Raw genomic sequence first — 18,203 nt, 5'->3', positions numbered from 1 at the left:
CTGTGTAAAAAAACTTAACAAAATGAATTCCTCGCTGATTCCAGGTTCATATAATCACACATTTGTGTAATAGGGACCAAAAAAAAAAAAAAAAAAAGATGCTACTTTTCCCTAGCCATCTTTGTATCTTATGATTGCAAATCAAAGAATATGTCATGTCAGCTCGCACCTGAAACTGATGTCCTCTTGCTAGTTTCTCCAAACACATGTTCAGAAAATATTATCCTATACCTGATTCAGAATTGCTATGCATTCATAGAAGAATGATAAATTATTAGTATTTTATCGTCCACTAAACATAAGGTGTGTGTCAGTATTTCAGAATAATGGGCACTTTCTGGGGTGCCTGGCTGGCTCAGTTGGTGGAACCTGCACCTCTTGATCTTGGGGCCATAGGTTCGATCCCCACATGGGGTGTAGAGATTACTTAAACTTAAAAAAAACAGGAATACTGGGCACTTTCTTAAACCTCGTGTTCAGGCAACATACCACATAGGGATCACAGCATGCAACAAACAAGAATCAAACAATACGTCTCACACGTGCAACCTTTGCTTTTGAAATGTGTAACGTGTAAGATTTGAACTTTTGTGAAAAAAATATAATGATCACTATCTATCGAATTAAAGTCTACTGTGCTATGGCAGGCATACGAGATGCCTCAGAAATATTCAAAGAGAATATGCCAAGTTGCAGGAATGGAAGAAAGCAATAAAGAGAATATAAATTGCTGCTCTCCTTTGAAGAAGTGAGAAGAAATTTAGTAACGCACTGAGTCCCACATTTCACTGAGGCTCAATGTGTTCACTCCCAAAAGGGCAAAAATAAAGATATCGGTCTATTGTATTCACTTCGTAGAGACCATGATGGTAAACAGTCCCTAAGCACACAGGTGGGGAATGGGGCCACATGGGCTCTGCAGGTTAGCCAAAGGATTCAACCAAATACCCTCAAAGTATTTCCATCCCCCTTCCCTGCAAAGTGAAGCTGTTGATGGCTCCTTTTGGATTGGGTGGGCATGACTCTCCTCAAGAAAACTCTCATAATGACCTTGGTTTCCTTGGTAACTAATAGAAAAAAGAGGGGACAGGGACAGGGTGGACAGATTATAATCACATTTTTTGCAAGCTTAAGGTCAATATTTGCATTGCTGTAGGGAACAAGGAGCTACCCATTCCAAACATGACTCTGGTCAAACAGAAATGCCACAAACAGACAGTGATGTCCTGGGAAACCTCTGAATCATTTACTGGGGAAACTTGGAATATCCCAGGCAGGAAGCCTTGGAGTAAGATGCAAGAGCCCAAAGCAAAGAAAACGTACAGTGGCATCAGCTCTCTCCGAACCACCACCGCTCACCTTGCTCTATGCATAGGGAGCGCATTTTTGGGGGGATTCAGCTCTTGGTGGAACCTGTTCTCCAGCCCTGGTTTGGGGACAAATTGGGAAATAAAATTGCATCATTGTTTGACCTCAGATTTCTCATCTCCTTAATCAGGAGGATTGGGTATTGATTTATGAATTAAAGGATGCGTCTCATGAGTGAAATGTTCTCTTTTTAGTGGGTTTGTGCTCAAAAATTACCTAAATTCAGATATCGTTTTCTACAGTCCAGATTGAGTGCTTTGCTTGGGTCAAATCTGAGAACTCATATGCTGTAAACAAATGGGAATCTCCTAGTTACAATCTTCATGAGTATCTTTGCTTCCTCTTATTGCAAGGAAGACATACATTTGGAAAATTTCAAACAATCATTATTTGTGCATGCCCCTCAAAAGAATTATCAATGCACCATTTCAGAATTCACTTTCGTGGCTATCCTTAATTCTTATTAACACATTAGATTACTATTTATTAGTCTTGAAGATGTATTAGTATTGAAAACCCAATTATAATATAAAATTAAAACACAATGATAGGACTTTGAAATTATCTTTTCTAAAACTGCAAGAGTAGAACATCTCATTTTAATAAATACAGGATTGTGATGATCACATTCATAACAGGTATAAATGTTGCAATCAAAAACTCAAACACACTGAAATTTATTTTGAAGCACATGAGGGCACATTTTGGTTGATTTTTATTTAATCGTTTTTTTTCCACTAGGGGTTTTAAAACACCTAGTCTGAACGACACTTTTACTAACACATTAAAAAGCACACGGTGACCTTCAAAGGAGCTATGTGTGCGGGCGTCCGATGTGCAATATGGAGTACAAAATTAAAATGTGAGATGTGAAAATACTGAGGAATTTATCTCCCCTGACCCATCACTGCGAGGCATCAGGCTTCTTAATCACACTTCTAAATTAGGATCTTTATGTAAGCAAGTCTGCCCATGAGGAAGGGGTAAATTAGTAACATATAAGGAATTCATTATTTCTCTCAGATAGCTCAAATCTACTTATTAATTACATCTGTCCAGGGCATTCATTAGCTTCATAGTAGCGTGGAAAATGGTGAAAAATCTCTCCCGATGTGTCTTCGAGGGAAATGCTCGACAGATCCCAGATCGACGCGCTGCCCTGAGAAGGTCAGACCCAGGTTCAAGTACAAAAGCCAAATCCAATGGAAATAAACCTTGATCCTAGATGCTTCAGCCTCAGGAGCTATTTCCAGGGAGGACAGAAAACATGCCAGAATCTTCTTGGCTTACCGGGTATCCAACAGGTACTAAGGAAGTCTGTCTCACCTTCCAGGGCACGTATGAATCCCTGGGGTATCTGGCTATAAAGCAGGTGCTGAATCTGAAGATCTTGGGTGGAGTGGGGCATAAGAACTACATGAACGTACATTCAGTGCAGTATTCTAACCGGGAAACAGCATTCCCGAATCTTCTGGGAAAAGAAAAGAAAAAAAAAAAAAAAAAGAACACAGTTGCTTGAGTCATCCTGAGTGCCCTGTTTGCACGTCACAAATTAAGACCCTACGTTTGATCCTTCCTTGATTTTTCTCCTGTTTTTGCTTTAGTGTATCCATGGTGACACAGCAAGTCATGTGTGACTTTTGGATTGCTTACCTTTACATTTCATCTAAATCTGAGCAACAATTTTCCACCAAGTTATCCTATGCAATTAGGGAGACCAGGTTTATTATGTGCATGGCTAAATTTAGACTCCGTTCAACACAGGACATTTTGTAGTTTGGCATGTCTCATTAAGATGGTGCTACAAACCTAAATGAGATCCTCATCCAAACAAACCAAACCTAAAAAGTCTATCTTAGGAATAATGTAACTGTTTTCTCTTTTTTATTCCAATGAAATGGTTAAAGAATCAGGAAGAGATTGAGCAATAAACATGAAATCATCGGAAGTTACAGTGTTTTCAACTTCCAAATTACAGGCTAATAAAACTCATTCTAAACCCCTTCTTCCTGAAATAGTGTTAAAATAGTCTTTCAAGTAGGACAGATACGGCTTTGTTATTTCTAAAATTCATACAGCCATTAGGAAAATATTTATAAGTATATCGTATTGCAGAATCCTTATTGCATATAGTAAGTGAGATAGCATCCATTTTCCATGCCTGGCTTGCTGAATGATCATTTGTGAAAGCAATCACCCTTTGAATATAGCTTCTAATAATCCTGTCCATCAATCATATTTTTTTTTCTTAATCCATCCATGCACCATTTTAAATGCAAATAAAGATCACCTTCCCAATATCTATGAAAATTAAATCCCATCACAAATGAAAATTTACAACCCCATCTTATATTAGTTCATAGAGCTATATTCTCGATAGCTAAATCTCTCCAACACAGTCAAATAAAGTTAAGTGAGTAGTCTAATTTGGTGTTCTAATTCGGGTTTACGGGATTGACCTCTTTTTTTTTTTTTTTTTTTTTTTTACTGTGTCATTGTAGAAGTCGTGGTCCCCTCCCCCCGCCCCCGGGCTCTGCAAACCTGCTGTAAACTAAGAACCATTGGTGGTCCACCTTGGCTGCTCACATATGCTGAACTCAGAAGTGGGAGAGGAATCAGGGCAGGCAAGACAACCACCCTCAAGGATGCCCACATCCCAGTCCCCGGCAACGTGTGCATGTGTGAGCTCATCAGTAAAGGGGACTTGGCAGAGGTGGTCACGTTAAAAGTTCTGAGCTGGGGAGATGATCCTGCATTATCCAGGTGGGCTGACTGTAGTCACAAGGGTCCTTGTAAGAGGGAGGAGGGACGTCACAGTCAGAAGAGGAGATGCAAAGATGCAAGCAGGGGCCAGCATGATGCACTCCAAAGATGCAGGAAGGTGCCCTTAAGCAGCTGGAGAAGGCAAGAATATGGATTCTCCCTTAGAGCCTCCAGAAGGAACGCAGCCTCACCAACACCTGGATGTGAGCCCGGCGAGACCCGTTGTAGACTTCTGCCCTGCAGAACTGTCCCATGATACATCCGTGTTGTTTTAAGTCACTAAATCTGTGACATATCATTATGGCAGCCGTAGGAGACTCATCCAGACTCAATGCAGGTCGCCCCCATTCGGACCATTGTAGTCTGGGGTGTAGACTTACCTGTTGAGGTGAGGTTGGTTCTACCTGCTTTCCCAACTGTGACTCCATCACTCCTGACATGACACGCGGACATGGAAGGACACAGGAAAAATCTCATTGTACCTTCAAGTCCTAGACCCTTGGCTCTATCTATAGGGACTCAACCCGCTCCCCATTCCACAGGAGACAGGACAATGTGGAGTGAATGACTGAGCAAGAAAAAACCAACGCCAAACACAAAACACAAAGCATGAGAGAAAAGGAAGACCTTTGCAAGGTGTCTCGGGGTTGAAGCCTCAGGCAAGGAGTCACGCCCTCTACTCTGCTGCCCACGACCATCTGACAGGCAGCCTCGCACGACAGGGAGACTGAGGTTCACGTGTGCCTGCCTCCCCGGTGAGTCCCTTAGAGTGAGCCGCATGAAGATTGATATTCCTTCATCTTAACTCAAGCAGCCTAATCACAGCCTGATGGGCAGTCACCCCCCTCTCCCCCCACCAATCCTTTACCTAATACCTCCATGCACCCCAAGGCAATTCAGTCCCTAGGCCACCTGCTCTGGCGTAATTACAGCCTTGATGAAGATAAAGCGTGTCTGGGTCTTTGCTACTGAGCAAGATATCATTCTCCAGACACAAGGGGATCACTCTCCCGGGAGCCAAAGGTCAGTGTACGTTGTGAGTGATGGATCTCTATTCTGCCGGCTGCAGGTGCTTTGCAAATATTAAATATCTAGGAACCTCCTTGCCTCCGATGGATGATTTCTAACTGCAGGGGGTTGGGCTTCGAGGTGTATATGCCGGGTAGAAAAAGTGCATAGGTAGGTTTTCTGCATGCTGAAATAATTTACAGCAGGGGGAAGTATTACTCAGAAATTATACGTATTTTATTTTATTTTTTTAAAGATTTTATTTATTTATTTGACAGAGAGACACAGCGAGAGAGCGAACACAAGCAGGGGGAGTGGGAGAGGGAGAAGCAGGCTTCCCGCCGAGCAGGGAGCCCGATGTGGGACTCGATTTCAGGACCCTGGGATCATGACCTGAGCGGAAGGCAGACGCTTAACGACTGAGCCACCCAGGTGCCCCAATTATACATATTTAGAAAAATTACTAATGATAAATTCTTATATTCAGAGCCTAATCTATAGCTTCTTTCACAAGTGTCTGTTCATGGAAAGAAAGCATTGCACTCAAGTTAAATACTTTAATAATCAATCATGATTTTAAATGATATGACCAAAAGTTCAGTAAGCAAAATCTTTTATTTTATTTTCTACCCTAAAAGGGTAAACTGCATAAAAATAACGTGGCTCTAAAAATATGAAGCATGTGAAATAAAACACACGTATAAAATAACGCATCGTTTTTAGTTTAGCTTCTTTTCTTTTTTTTTTTTAAGGAGAGGGTTGGAGAAAAAACTGATCTTTATTAAGGACTTGGCGTGAAGTCAGTGTGTAACCCCGGGTATGTCATTTATTCTGAGAACATTCTGATTTCTACAATTCTAGTATTCTCATCTGTGAAACAATGGGTTTGAAATTAAAAAGGAAAAGTTCTGTTGTTTATGCAAAACTCAATAGGACCCACACACTGGGCTGAGAAATATATATATTGTGACTATATTCTATAGAGATATACATTAATACAATGACATTTACATATAATACACATATGTTTATTTGTATATGGATAATACATGCACACATCCATATTATAGATAGTATATTAGTGTTTGTGTAATACATTATATAAAATTTATATTTATATGATATGTATACCGTGCAATGTGAATTAGTATAGCATATGAATGTATATATGTATTCTTTAACTTCATTCTATCTTTATATCAAGAGAAGGTGTTGTCATTTCTTTTCCCTATTCTACAGGTGAGAAACCGAGGCCCAGAGTTACGTGGACTTTCCAGGGGCATGGACGGGAATAGAACCCCAAGATGGCTCTTGGGTAATGCCCGGTTTCATCACCTGCCTCAGGACCACCTGGGTGCTCACTCACACGCACCTGTCTGGGCCCTGCCCAGACCTACCGAATCAGAATCACTGGGCAAGGCCTGGGATGTGCATTTGGAGTGCATTTTACAAGTGATTTGTAAGTACCCCAAAATCTGAGAATCGCTGCTTGCCCTGTGAAATTGGTTTCAAAGCCGCTTTCAGCTTTACATTCTCAGGACTTAGAAATTCAGTGACAGCTTTGCGATGATCTCCTGAGGTCTTTCGGCTAATTATACACTGTATTTTTCATAGAGCGATTTATAAAACGTGAAGAGTAATCCTCTTAAAACCACCACAGGGAAGATAAATGATAAGAAATGCATCACTGATTTGCATTGATGTATGGCTAAAGCAGGAAAGACACAATGTACATTCTGTGTAAGTTTGTATATAGTGAAGAACTTCTATTTCTTAATCAGATGCAAAAGTCCTCGTGATTATAAAAGTCCAATATGGTACCGCTCCTGTGTTCATTTCCTAGGGCTGCTAAGTACCTCATGCTGGGTGGCGCCAAGTCCTGAAATTGTCTCTCGGTTCTGGAGACCAGAAGTCTGAGATCCAGGCGGGGCAGGATTGCTCTCCTCTGGGTGTTCTAGAGGAGGGGCCTTCCTGCCTCTTCCAGCTTCTGGGGGTTCCTGGAAATCCTTCATGCTCCTTGGTTGGCAGCTACGTGATTCCCATTTCTACCTTTGCCTTTACAAAGTCTTCTTCCCTCTGTGTCCCCATCCAAATTGCTGTCTTCTCATAAGTACATCAATCACTGGATTGGGGTTCGCCCCAATCTACGATGACCTCTTCTTACCTTGATCACATCTGCAAAGACCCTCTTTCCAAATAAGGTCACCTTCACAGGTTCTGGATGGGCGTGAGTTTTGAGGGGGCACTCGTCAACCCAGTAGGGTGACCTTCAAGAGGAGAAGTGATTCACAGCACATTTGCATGATTTTAGACAAGTCTGACCACATGGAGGATGGTGCTTAATCCACAGAGGTGACCATTGTGGAAAACACATCATCCCAGTTCTAGAGATTTGCTGTACACCATAGTGCCTACAGTTAAAAATCTTGTACTGGACCCCAAAACGTTTGTTAAGAGAATGGATCTCAAGTTAAATGTTCTTACCATAAAGAAAAGGAGGGTGGACAGGAGGAAAATCTTGGAAGCGATGGATATATTCATTTCCCTGGTTACCAGCGGTGAAGGCATCAAAGATCCGTGACTATGTTCACAGGTATCTAATTGTATCAAATTGTGTGTATTAACTATGTGCAGTTCTTTGAAAAACAATTATTACCTCAATAAAGCTGCTAATAAAAACAAGAAGCAAATACATATCCGCACAAGTCAGAAGCAAAAGCTATGATGGAATCACTCAGGAACAGGGACAATGTGTCTGTGCACGCTGGATTCCCATGGAGGCAGACGATTTATTTTCCACAATGCATCCATTTTCTGATTCTACGTACAATGTTTTCCTGGATGTTCCACTGACCTTTCCATAAATCTGTTATTCCTCTCACATTCCTCTCCACAGACCCTTTTCTGAAAAAAAAAAAGAAAAATAAAAAGCAACAGTATTTGTAGAAGGAAATCTATTATACCTTCCTTCCTTTAACCTTTTCCTTTGGTGATTTTTTTCTCTTCCTTTGTTCAGGGTGATAGCATCCCTTCTCTATGTACAAACCATCAGAGGACTCCATGGCCAAGCCATTTACTTGGATGTTTATTACCTAGCCAGTTCTACTGAAGTTTTGTGATTCTGCCCATCAGCAGAAATCCCTGAAGATTTAAGAAGACAGCTAAATTCTCCTGCTTATTGCCTATTTTATTTTGCATGCATCTGATGCTTCTATCTAAATATATTTGGCTTAATTTGTTTTATCGCAGTAACCAATTTGTTGTTGAGTAAGCTGGATGCACTCTGCCCTTACCATCTACCTCCCAAATTGATTTTCTAAGTGTGAAATTAAAATGTCACAAGAAGAGCGAACTTTAAACAATAGTTTGCCATGCCTTCTGACGGATGTTAGACTCCCACCACTAAATCCAGCTTCTTCCGTTATATTGGGAATACAATTAATAATGATTAACTTCGGAATATGGCTTATAACATCTTTCTATATTTTCTAGGGGAAAATTAATTCTACATACAGTAAAGTAAGCCTATATGTCATGGGTTAAAAAGCTTGGATTTTGAGCCAGGATTTTGTTGAAAAATGTAGTCCTTTGGGGCCATGTTTTTTACCCTGTGATGGGAGGAAGTTACCTACGTAAGTATTTATGGAAGATATACAGGTCCATGAAAAGGTGGGGAGAAAGGTCTATAATGCTGGACATCCTACATCTTTATCTGTCCCCATGCGCACAGCCCTGAGCTCAACTCCACAGGGACAAGTAGCCTGCTGATAAGAATAGGGTCAAAAATCACATCTAGAGACCAGAAGTCTGAGATCCAGGCGGGGCAGGATTGCTCTCCTCTCGGTGCTCTAGAGGAGGGGCCTTCCTTCCTCTTCCAGCTTCTGGGGGTCCTGGGGGTTTCACTAAGGGTCTATTATACTCGTATAATATTTGCTCCCAAAACTTGATCCTGGCCGGCTGTTTTATAAATGAATGCTTTTGTTCACAAAGAGGGTTGGGCAAAAGAGAACAGAGAGATCAGGACCTGAAACCCCATTTTTACCACTAGGAAGTGACTTGGGTCAACGTTTGCAGAGAGCTGGTAGGGATTTCACGTGGAATACCTTGCTACAGAAAGAACATGGCAGCATGGAAAGACTGTGGGCTTCTGAAGGCTTATGGAACCCAGGGGCAGCCAGTTTCTTGGCTTAGAGAACAAGTTATAGAATAATTGTGACTTGGGGCGCCTGGGTGGCTCAGTAGGTGAAGCATCTGCCTTCGGCTCAGGTCATGATCCTGTTGTCCTGGGACGGAAACCTGCGTCGGGCTCTCTGCTTGGCGGGAGTCTGCTTCTGCCTCTTCTCCCCTCTTCTGCTCTCTCTTGCTATCTCTGTCGCTATCTCTGTCTCTCTCAAATAAATAAATAAAATCTAAAAAAAAAAAAGAACAATTGTGACTTGCTGCACCTACATCTTATACAATCATATCTGTATCAAAGATAATGACCAAATGCACTACCTTATGTAAATTACTATGTAACTATTTAAGAGCAAGGGACATGGAATATCATCAACTGGATTCCCATCTTGACTCTTCTGTTGACTACCCCTGGGACTGTGGACAACTGTCCATGGGACTCTGCTTCATTTTTCTGTGCCTCAACTTCTTCAGATGTTAAAAGGGGAACATGACACATAAATGGTAGAATACTAAATGCTTACAGTCATGTCTGGAGTATTTTAAATACATACATATTTATTATTTTTACAGAGGAAAGCCTAGAAGTGATAGCTTCCATCATTTGTCAGATTTCTTAGGGACAAAACAAAAGTTGGAGGGAAAGAATACATTTCGGTAGTGGTGATCCCCTTAAAGGCAGATAAGAGAGATGATATTGAACCCTATCCAATTATACCCATGACCAGCGGTTGTACTTGGAGCACAGAACTAGAATCCCTGTTATCATCAAATCATGGAAACACTTCCTATCATTAATTTTTGTTATTATGAATACAGTTCTCCCAAAGGGACAAAATATCACTGGAGAAGAAAGTTCCTATTACTTAGTTATAAAATAAAAATGTAAATGCGTGATTTGGCAATGGGCTTAAAGCAGTTGTTAAACATTAAAATTAAAAGGAAAAAAAAAATCGCTGTATCCAAATAATGATTCTTTCCAAAGTATAGTTTTTGGTTTGGGATTTTTTTTTTTTATAATTGTTCTTTTAAGAGAGTGATTAAACGGAATCATGCTCAATACTTTGTAATGTTTCGATAAGCAAATAGTATTTCCCCGAAGGGCACTTGTGGGACTAAACTGTTTGTTCATAATTTCCTTTCAGAACACTTTTACACAAGAAAGCTGAGTCCTGTTTAATTCCCCACTTAAATAAGTCTTGAATTTCTTATGAAAATCACATTACACTGCATTTTTACTCTAGCATTCAGATTTTGACACACACACCTCAAGCAGGCACATGCAAACACTGGTCATGATGTTCACTTTTACATTACATTCGACTTTTAAATATTCTTTCATGATTAGCATTGAAGCGCTGCAATGCCCCCTTCCCCCCGGGCAATCCGACCACTTAAATATTAAATGTTTAGCAAGGGGGAAAGGGACAAGGCATCACAATGTTAAATTGTGTAATAGTTATTTTTAGGGTGGTAGGACATTGCTAATTTTTTTCCTTTGTACATTTAGTGCAGGTGAAGATCCCCCTTCTTTTAACTGACATTACAAACTAAAAGATCCGTTTCTTCCCCCTCTTAACTCTTTGTCTTCATCTGGTAGATATAGGGTTTTTGTCATATTATGATCACTTGGAACTGATGTATTTTTTTCCCCTTGAATTCTTTACAATATTAACCTGTACTTACACACACACACACACAAATCAAGGCCAGTTTTTGAGCTAAATATAAGATATCCTATATCAATAAGTACGTCATTATTTACCTGTATTCCTTTCCTCTGTGCATTTTTTATATAAGCTCTTCTTTCTCCTTAGCTCCCTCACACTTTGCAAAATGCCGTCTCATTTGCTTTTTTTTTCCTAGAATGTGCCTGGGAATATCTACCATAGAGAACAAACAGCCTTCCCATGAATTTCCAAGTCCTAATGAAAAAAACAATGTTTCTAACACATATATCCGGTATTCAAGACACAGCTCTCTGGATAGGCATAACAAAGACTTTATCTTTTCCAAGTTTATGCTGTGAAGGTATGAGAGGGACAGACAGGTGGACATCACATCCACAAACACCACCAAGAACCCGATGCCAATACATCTGGGACGAATTCAGAGGGGGCAGCCACACAAATTGTTTTGTGGCGGGAAAAAAAAAAAAAATCAAACAAACCAGAAAAGGCTACGGGCATCACCTTGTGACACAGAACAGGGATCAGCACGTTTTTCTACAAGGGGACAGATCATCAGTAGTCTTGGTCGTACGCATCAGGCGGCCCGTTCTGACTGGAGAGCACGAAAGCAGCCGTTGGCAAAATGCAAACGCACGGGATGGCTGGCTTCCTATAAAACTCAACAAAAACGGCCACAGCACAGAACCCACCGAAGAAGGGTCGGAATAGGCTCCTCACCGTGCATGCAATGCTGGGGCTTAAATGAAACACACAAAAAATCACAAGGAAAGCAAAAGCATGAACAGTGTAGGAGTTCTCCATCCGTCCAGAGCAGAGCGCTGGGTGGTTCTCCACCCAGACCATCTTGCACCTGTATCCGAACGTTTCCATTGCTGTTTCCTTGCATGCAGGGAGAGGGTGCAGGCTCTGAGGTTCACAGCAGGTCCTCAAACAGCATTTCCCAAATAGGATGTTGGAAGTGAAGGCAGAGAAAAGAACCCTCATGCCCATGCAGGCTCTGCATCTGGGTACGGTAACTTCAAAACACATTGGTATCAGTTCAGCTCAGAAACGCAGGGAAACAGGATGCTCGCCCTGCTCTTTGGAGCAGAGAGGACCCGAGACTGTGCATGCCAGGCTGCCCCCCTGCACGGCCCCAGGCTGTCAAGCAGTGAGTTTTAGGGATTCCCCTCCTCCAGCCTGGGGACAGCGATCTCGCCTTATTCCAGACGAGGAAAGGAAACTCACACACATAGATGCAGAATAAAAGAATGGGAATGACAGCTAGAGTCTCTAAGCAAAGAATATAAATCTAAAATAGCTCACTGCTCCAGAATGGCAGGAAAAAGAAACTGCCTTAGCACCGGGGATCATTTGTTTAAGTGAAATCCGAAATGTGGAGAACAGACGGGGACCCTTTGTTCCCTGATCCGATGACTCTTTACTGGTGTCCACGGGGCTGTTCTACAACGAGGCTGCTCATTAAGGACAGGGCAGGTACCACTGTGGATCACAGAGCACGAAGCTCGGTGCAGGACTTCCAGGCTGGGGAGGTAAGCAAGCAGCAACAAAAGTGAGGACGATCCAGATTTCTATGGGAGCAACTGGATGGTGGAGATTCCACAGTCTCTGCTGAGATACAGCAGCTCCTGTCAGCCAAGAACAGTCCTTGGGCAAGCTGATGTCCCTTGCTCACGGCCCCCGAGGGGTTCCAATGAGCAGGAGACAGACATGGCTCCAGGTACCAGAGCTGACCCAGAAGGGAGGAGCATACTTTGTAAAGCCCAAAATCCACGTGCAGCCTGATAGATACATTCATTGGCGTGCATGGGAAAATGTTCATTGGACATGCATTAGGCACATTTAAACACGTTTTACTGGGCGCCTGGGTGGCTCAGTTGGTTAAGCGACTGCCTTCGGCTCAGGTCATGATCCTGGAGTCCCTGGATCGAGTCCCGCATCGGGCTCCCTGCTTGGCAGGGAGCCTGCTTCTCCCTCTGACCCTCCCCCCTCTCATGTGCTCTCTGTCTCTCTCATTCTCTCTGTCTCAAATAAATAAAATCTTTAAAAAATAAATAAAAAAAATAATAAACACGTTTTACTGTGTCGAGTAATTGGATGCGTTGCATCTTTGCAACTTTTGCTCCCACACGAATAGCTTCTTTTCAACAGTGTTATGGAATAGAAATCACTATTCTTCCTAATTATCCAAGCAGATGCTCCCCAACTATGGAATCCAGCCGAAGGTATGTTATTCTAGGATAGCACGTAACGAAGCACGCGGGATGGAAGAAATCATAGACACAGGTCAGGTTTTAAAAATTAAATTTTATTTTATGGTTTAAGGGAAGCTAAACCAGCAGAAAATGAAATCCTAGCAAGAAAGAATTGGAAAATGAAGTTTTGGCCTCAGGGGAAATATCAGAAAATTACTAATGTAAGGGGGGGTGAAAAAAAAAAAAAGAAAAAACTGCAGCTCAGACTGAGAGTGTGAAAAAAAAAAAAGAAATGGAAATCACTAATCAAAAATGCATGACATAGTTTTCAATAATAAATGATGTGGAAACACTAAACTAATGTGACATGTGTACATTGTGGATTAAAACGAGGAAGAAAGAAAACATCTGAAGGGTAGTACAAAAGAGGTGAAGCTATTTGCCGGGGTTCATGACATTGCGGCAGCAGAGGTGACGCAAGGGAAGGGTTCCTTTGCCATCGATGGAAGGAACAGACGGCCCCACTGGGCTGGTGTCAGGTGGATCCTGTTATGTGGGACTGAAAGTGCTCTTGGAGCAAAGCCTACTGATCTCAACAAGGAACAGATATATCTCCTGCCACTTAGACCTGTCTCTTTCTCCTTCCTCAGAACTAACTGTCAAGCTACCTTGGAGCCTGGATACCTGGAAGACAGTTTTGGTAAGAGTAACATGAATTCAACCAAGTTATGGGTAGCTTTGGTCGAAGACTGCTAGAACTTCTTTTGTCTTGGTGATTGACACAGTGAATAGGTTGCGTGTTTCTTAGCTTTAGATAATCAGGTGGGAAACGTTTGGGAAAAGTCTTCCTGGTACTCAGGGCTAATCCTTCGAACAGCCCAGGGTGGGTCTGGAGCCTATTTCAACATTAATAACCATGAAGTAAGTGACTCCTTGTGGGGAATGGTCAGGCCATGAAATGGCCTTAAATTAGCATAGGAGGTTGCTTGGTGTTTAAAGAGGCAACTCGCTTTCCATTCTGATATTTTCTACAACTACGGATGAAATAATATACTATGGACAGTCAATGAATATATATGGAGTACTTTTGTTTCTCTTTGCTCCATTTCCTTGGAAAAAATATTTTCTATCCATGGAAGAACTGGGGCCAAGGAATCAACAGTGCACATCATTTCCCTTTTGGCCTAAAGTAAAACATTTGTAATAAAATTTAATAGTAACGGTGATGATTAACTTGATGCATCAACTTGAATGGGCCATGGGGTGCCCAGATATTTGGTCAGACATCATTCTGGGTTTGTCCATAAGGCTGTTTTGGGATGATCATGTTAAGATCACATGTGAACATGTGAATTGGTAGACTGAGTAAAGCAGACTGCTCTCCCTAACTTGGGTGGGCCTCACCCAACGAGTTGAAGGCCTGAATCGACCATAAAGGCTGTTTCTCCCATGAGTAAGAGGGAATTCTCCTGTCTGAATGCCTTAGATCTGGGACACTGGTTTCTCCTGCCTTCAGACTCAAACTGAAACATTAACTCTTCCTCGGTCTCAAGTCAGGTGGCCTTCAAACAGAAACTATGCCATCAAAATAATAATAAAGAATAATAATAATAGTTGCAGAAATCAAGAAAGAATGTAGAGTTATGAAAGCAAAGCATTCCATTTCAGACCAATGGTCTGAATCTTTTAAATGCTCCACAAAACATTTCCTTCAACCATGGCTGTATATGATGGACAGATTTTGCCTTTCACAGAGGAAAACATTTGTATTTTCTTCAAAGATGCCATGACTTTTTGAGCCTGAAAATCCTTGAGTCCTGCTGAACCACATGCAGAAGCCCGGTACCTACAATAGATCACAGAAGGAATTAACCAAGCTGACACCCTGAGGAACCTCTACATGGTATCTCCAGTTCTGGAAAACACCACTTGAGAACCACTCTGTGTGACTGCTTATTACTAGTAGTAGGAAGGAAATGATAAGTAAGGGATCTGTAATCCATCCTTTCTCTTCCCTGGTAAAGAAAGAAGGAAGATAAACTGCTCGAATGTCCTGGAAAACATGCTGATAAGAAAAAGGGTGGCAAGCACTCTATTGTAATTTGTCAGAGGGAAAGTCTCTATGTATGGAATGCTTTGGGGAGGGTGTACCTAGCTTGGATAGAATTGCTTATGGAAAACAAACCTGGGCTTTAGGAATTTATAGGACATTCATCCATAGGGTATGTAACTGTGTGAGTAGAAACGAGATGTTTCATAAGGAAAATGGCTCCCTTCTGGGTGAGTAATGTGACTTCATTACATAGATGAGTGAATGCATGTAGGTCTGGCCAGAGCTTGTCCTCATATGGTAAGAAAGAACAGCTCTGGAGTTCTCAGATCATCTCTGCTTCCGCTGGATCTCCTCCCGCCATTTGCAACAATATGGATGGACCTTGATGATATTACCCTAAATGAGGTAAGTCAGACAGAGAGACAAACATGGCATGATCTCACTTATATGTGGGGTCTGAAAAAAGCCAATTCATAGAAACAGAGAGTAGAATGGTGGCTGCCATTCTTTATCAATTCCTTCATGATAATCTTTTCTTTCCCTGCCCCCAAGTGTATGAAATTTACTGACTCTTTCTTACATATGTCTTACGTATGTTTAATTCTGATGATCAAGGTATATATTTTTAAAATAAGATCTGTGGTTTTTCATTCCAATAGATCTATTTGGTTTACTTCCAGATGTGTCATTTTTTGATTAATTTTGCCTTCTCCTGCCCTATCTGTTCCTTCTATTGTTTTTTTTTTTAGATGAACCTCCTTAAATTCAAAAACAAACTATTTTTAATAATTAATCATTGTAATCTTAGCGACAATCCCCACATTGCACTAGGATAAGGATATCTTATTACACCAATAAACATCTTTTGAGAACTTGGCTCAACTCTGATTTTGCTCCCCAGACATAAAGCAGATTAAAAGTTGGGTGCGTAACTTTTTAATTTTAGTGTTTGATACCTTGGCTAATGCTATTTATCTTACACTAGCATTTCTTTGCCCCATTGTCTATTAAAAATCTTCATTCCTCTCTACTTTTCAGATAAAATGACCACATCTCTAAGAATCTATACCTCCATCCTCTAAGGTTTAGTTAATGACTTCCTTTCTTCCTTTAGTATCTCTGGTATAAATATCTATCTTTACAATTTATAAACTAATCATTCTCGTACACCATCCTCACTATACATCCCCTCATGAAGGGCGCAGTCGCTATAGGTTTGTTCACCAGAACTTTGCACATATTAGTTATCCAAATGTTAGATGAATCGACTTGTGGATGTGGACTGTTTTGAAAATATTAATGTAGAAGTTCAATCAGATATGATTTCAACATTTTGAAACAGGAACAGGAAAGGGAACAAAAAGCACACTACTGTTTTTTGGACAAATCTAAATATTTCTTCATGTAAATACATATTTAAAACAAATGACTTAATGTATTTAGAAATATTCATGTGGCAGAGACAAAGCTAGTAGCCTCCAAACAATTATAGTCAGGAAAGGTGAGAAATGGAGACTATATATATAAAATAATTATTTCATGAAATCGAATGAATTTATTTTGAGACACTGAAAACTATATTGGGGCTTAAGAACACTCTTACTCCCTCCTTGCTTTATCTGATAGGATTACCCGCACTGTGGATTTAAAACAAGGGCAGTTTTATTTAGAAACACTTATCACATTGTGCCAAGAGAGAAAAGTATGCAAAATGAGGACAATGGGAAGAGGGTACAGCAAATGGGTAATATTTTGGTTCAACCAAATCCCAGTTTCTAAAATATAAAGAGAGGACGTAAGGGACTAAAACATGGTTGGCAATAATTGAAAGGCGGTCAGTCTTCCAGGTACCGTGAAAAGGTCCCATGGCACCAACATATCAACTATGAGTGGGAGAGATCTCTCTTCATCTCTGTTATCCAAGAGACTAAAAATGCCCAGCAGTTGCCCAATCACACAACTAGCAAGGGGCAGAGCTTCTCTGGAAATCCAGGTCTTTCCCACGGGCTACCCACCAGGAGTCACACCAAATTCGAGGAGAATGCTCTTGCCTCATGCATCGCTTTGCTCTGGAAGGATGGTACCATTGGTTCTGTCCATCTACTCTCTATGTTTTATTCTCCCCGCTTCCTTCCTCCCTGCTGCCTTTCAACTTTCATTTTAAGGTCTGTTTCACAGATTCCCAGTTCCCGATAGTAACACAGGATTCCTATATCAAGTATCTTCATGGTGATCGTTTTTTTTTTTTTTTTTAGGATTAGCACGCAAGGCTTTCTTCCAAGACACACAACTATTAATTGAAATATTTCTTAAAGAACAGTTTTAATTTATGCAGGAAACAAAATACTTGTAATATGTATTCCTTCTCATTGTTTACTCTGATGATAGTTGTATATGTATTTTTTTGAACACATACTGATCAAACAAAATTTCTCAACACAACTTACACTGAGGAGTTAAGGCTTGGTAAATGTTTTCTGCTTCTTGATGAGTTTTATAAGTTATGGAAAGGAAACATCATAGGATTTTAAAGGACAGATTATCTGATCAACATATACCTATAATTAGCAACTTATTGGACATGTCGTCATTGGATTAAAATTGCTGCTAGAAGTTGTACTGGGGAAAAAGTGAAGCAGGAAATCAAGTTTTAAGTAAAAATTGAAGGAGCATTTAACGACGACTGCACACCAGTGAAATTGTTATGTAAGTGGTTCAGGTGGTACCAGATTATTTCTATTTTAAACAAAATCAGATGCAGGCATACACACTTGTTGTCGCGTTCTAGGCAAATAATGCAAGAAACACATATAGGCCACCATAAGTATTTTATAAATAACATTGCTGTGATGTGTCTTCAAATTTATCTTTACTTTCCATGGGTGATTTTCCCCACTTAATTTCTATTGAATACTAATCTTCAGTGACAAGAAGATTCTTGTCTTAATG

Source organism: Leptonychotes weddellii, chromosome X (assembly GCF_054177405.1).
Source record: "Leptonychotes weddellii isolate Sample4059 chromosome X, ASM5417740v2, whole genome shotgun sequence".
NCBI lineage: Eukaryota > Metazoa > Chordata > Mammalia > Carnivora > Phocidae > Leptonychotes > Leptonychotes weddellii.
This window is presented reverse-complemented; position numbering follows the sequence as displayed.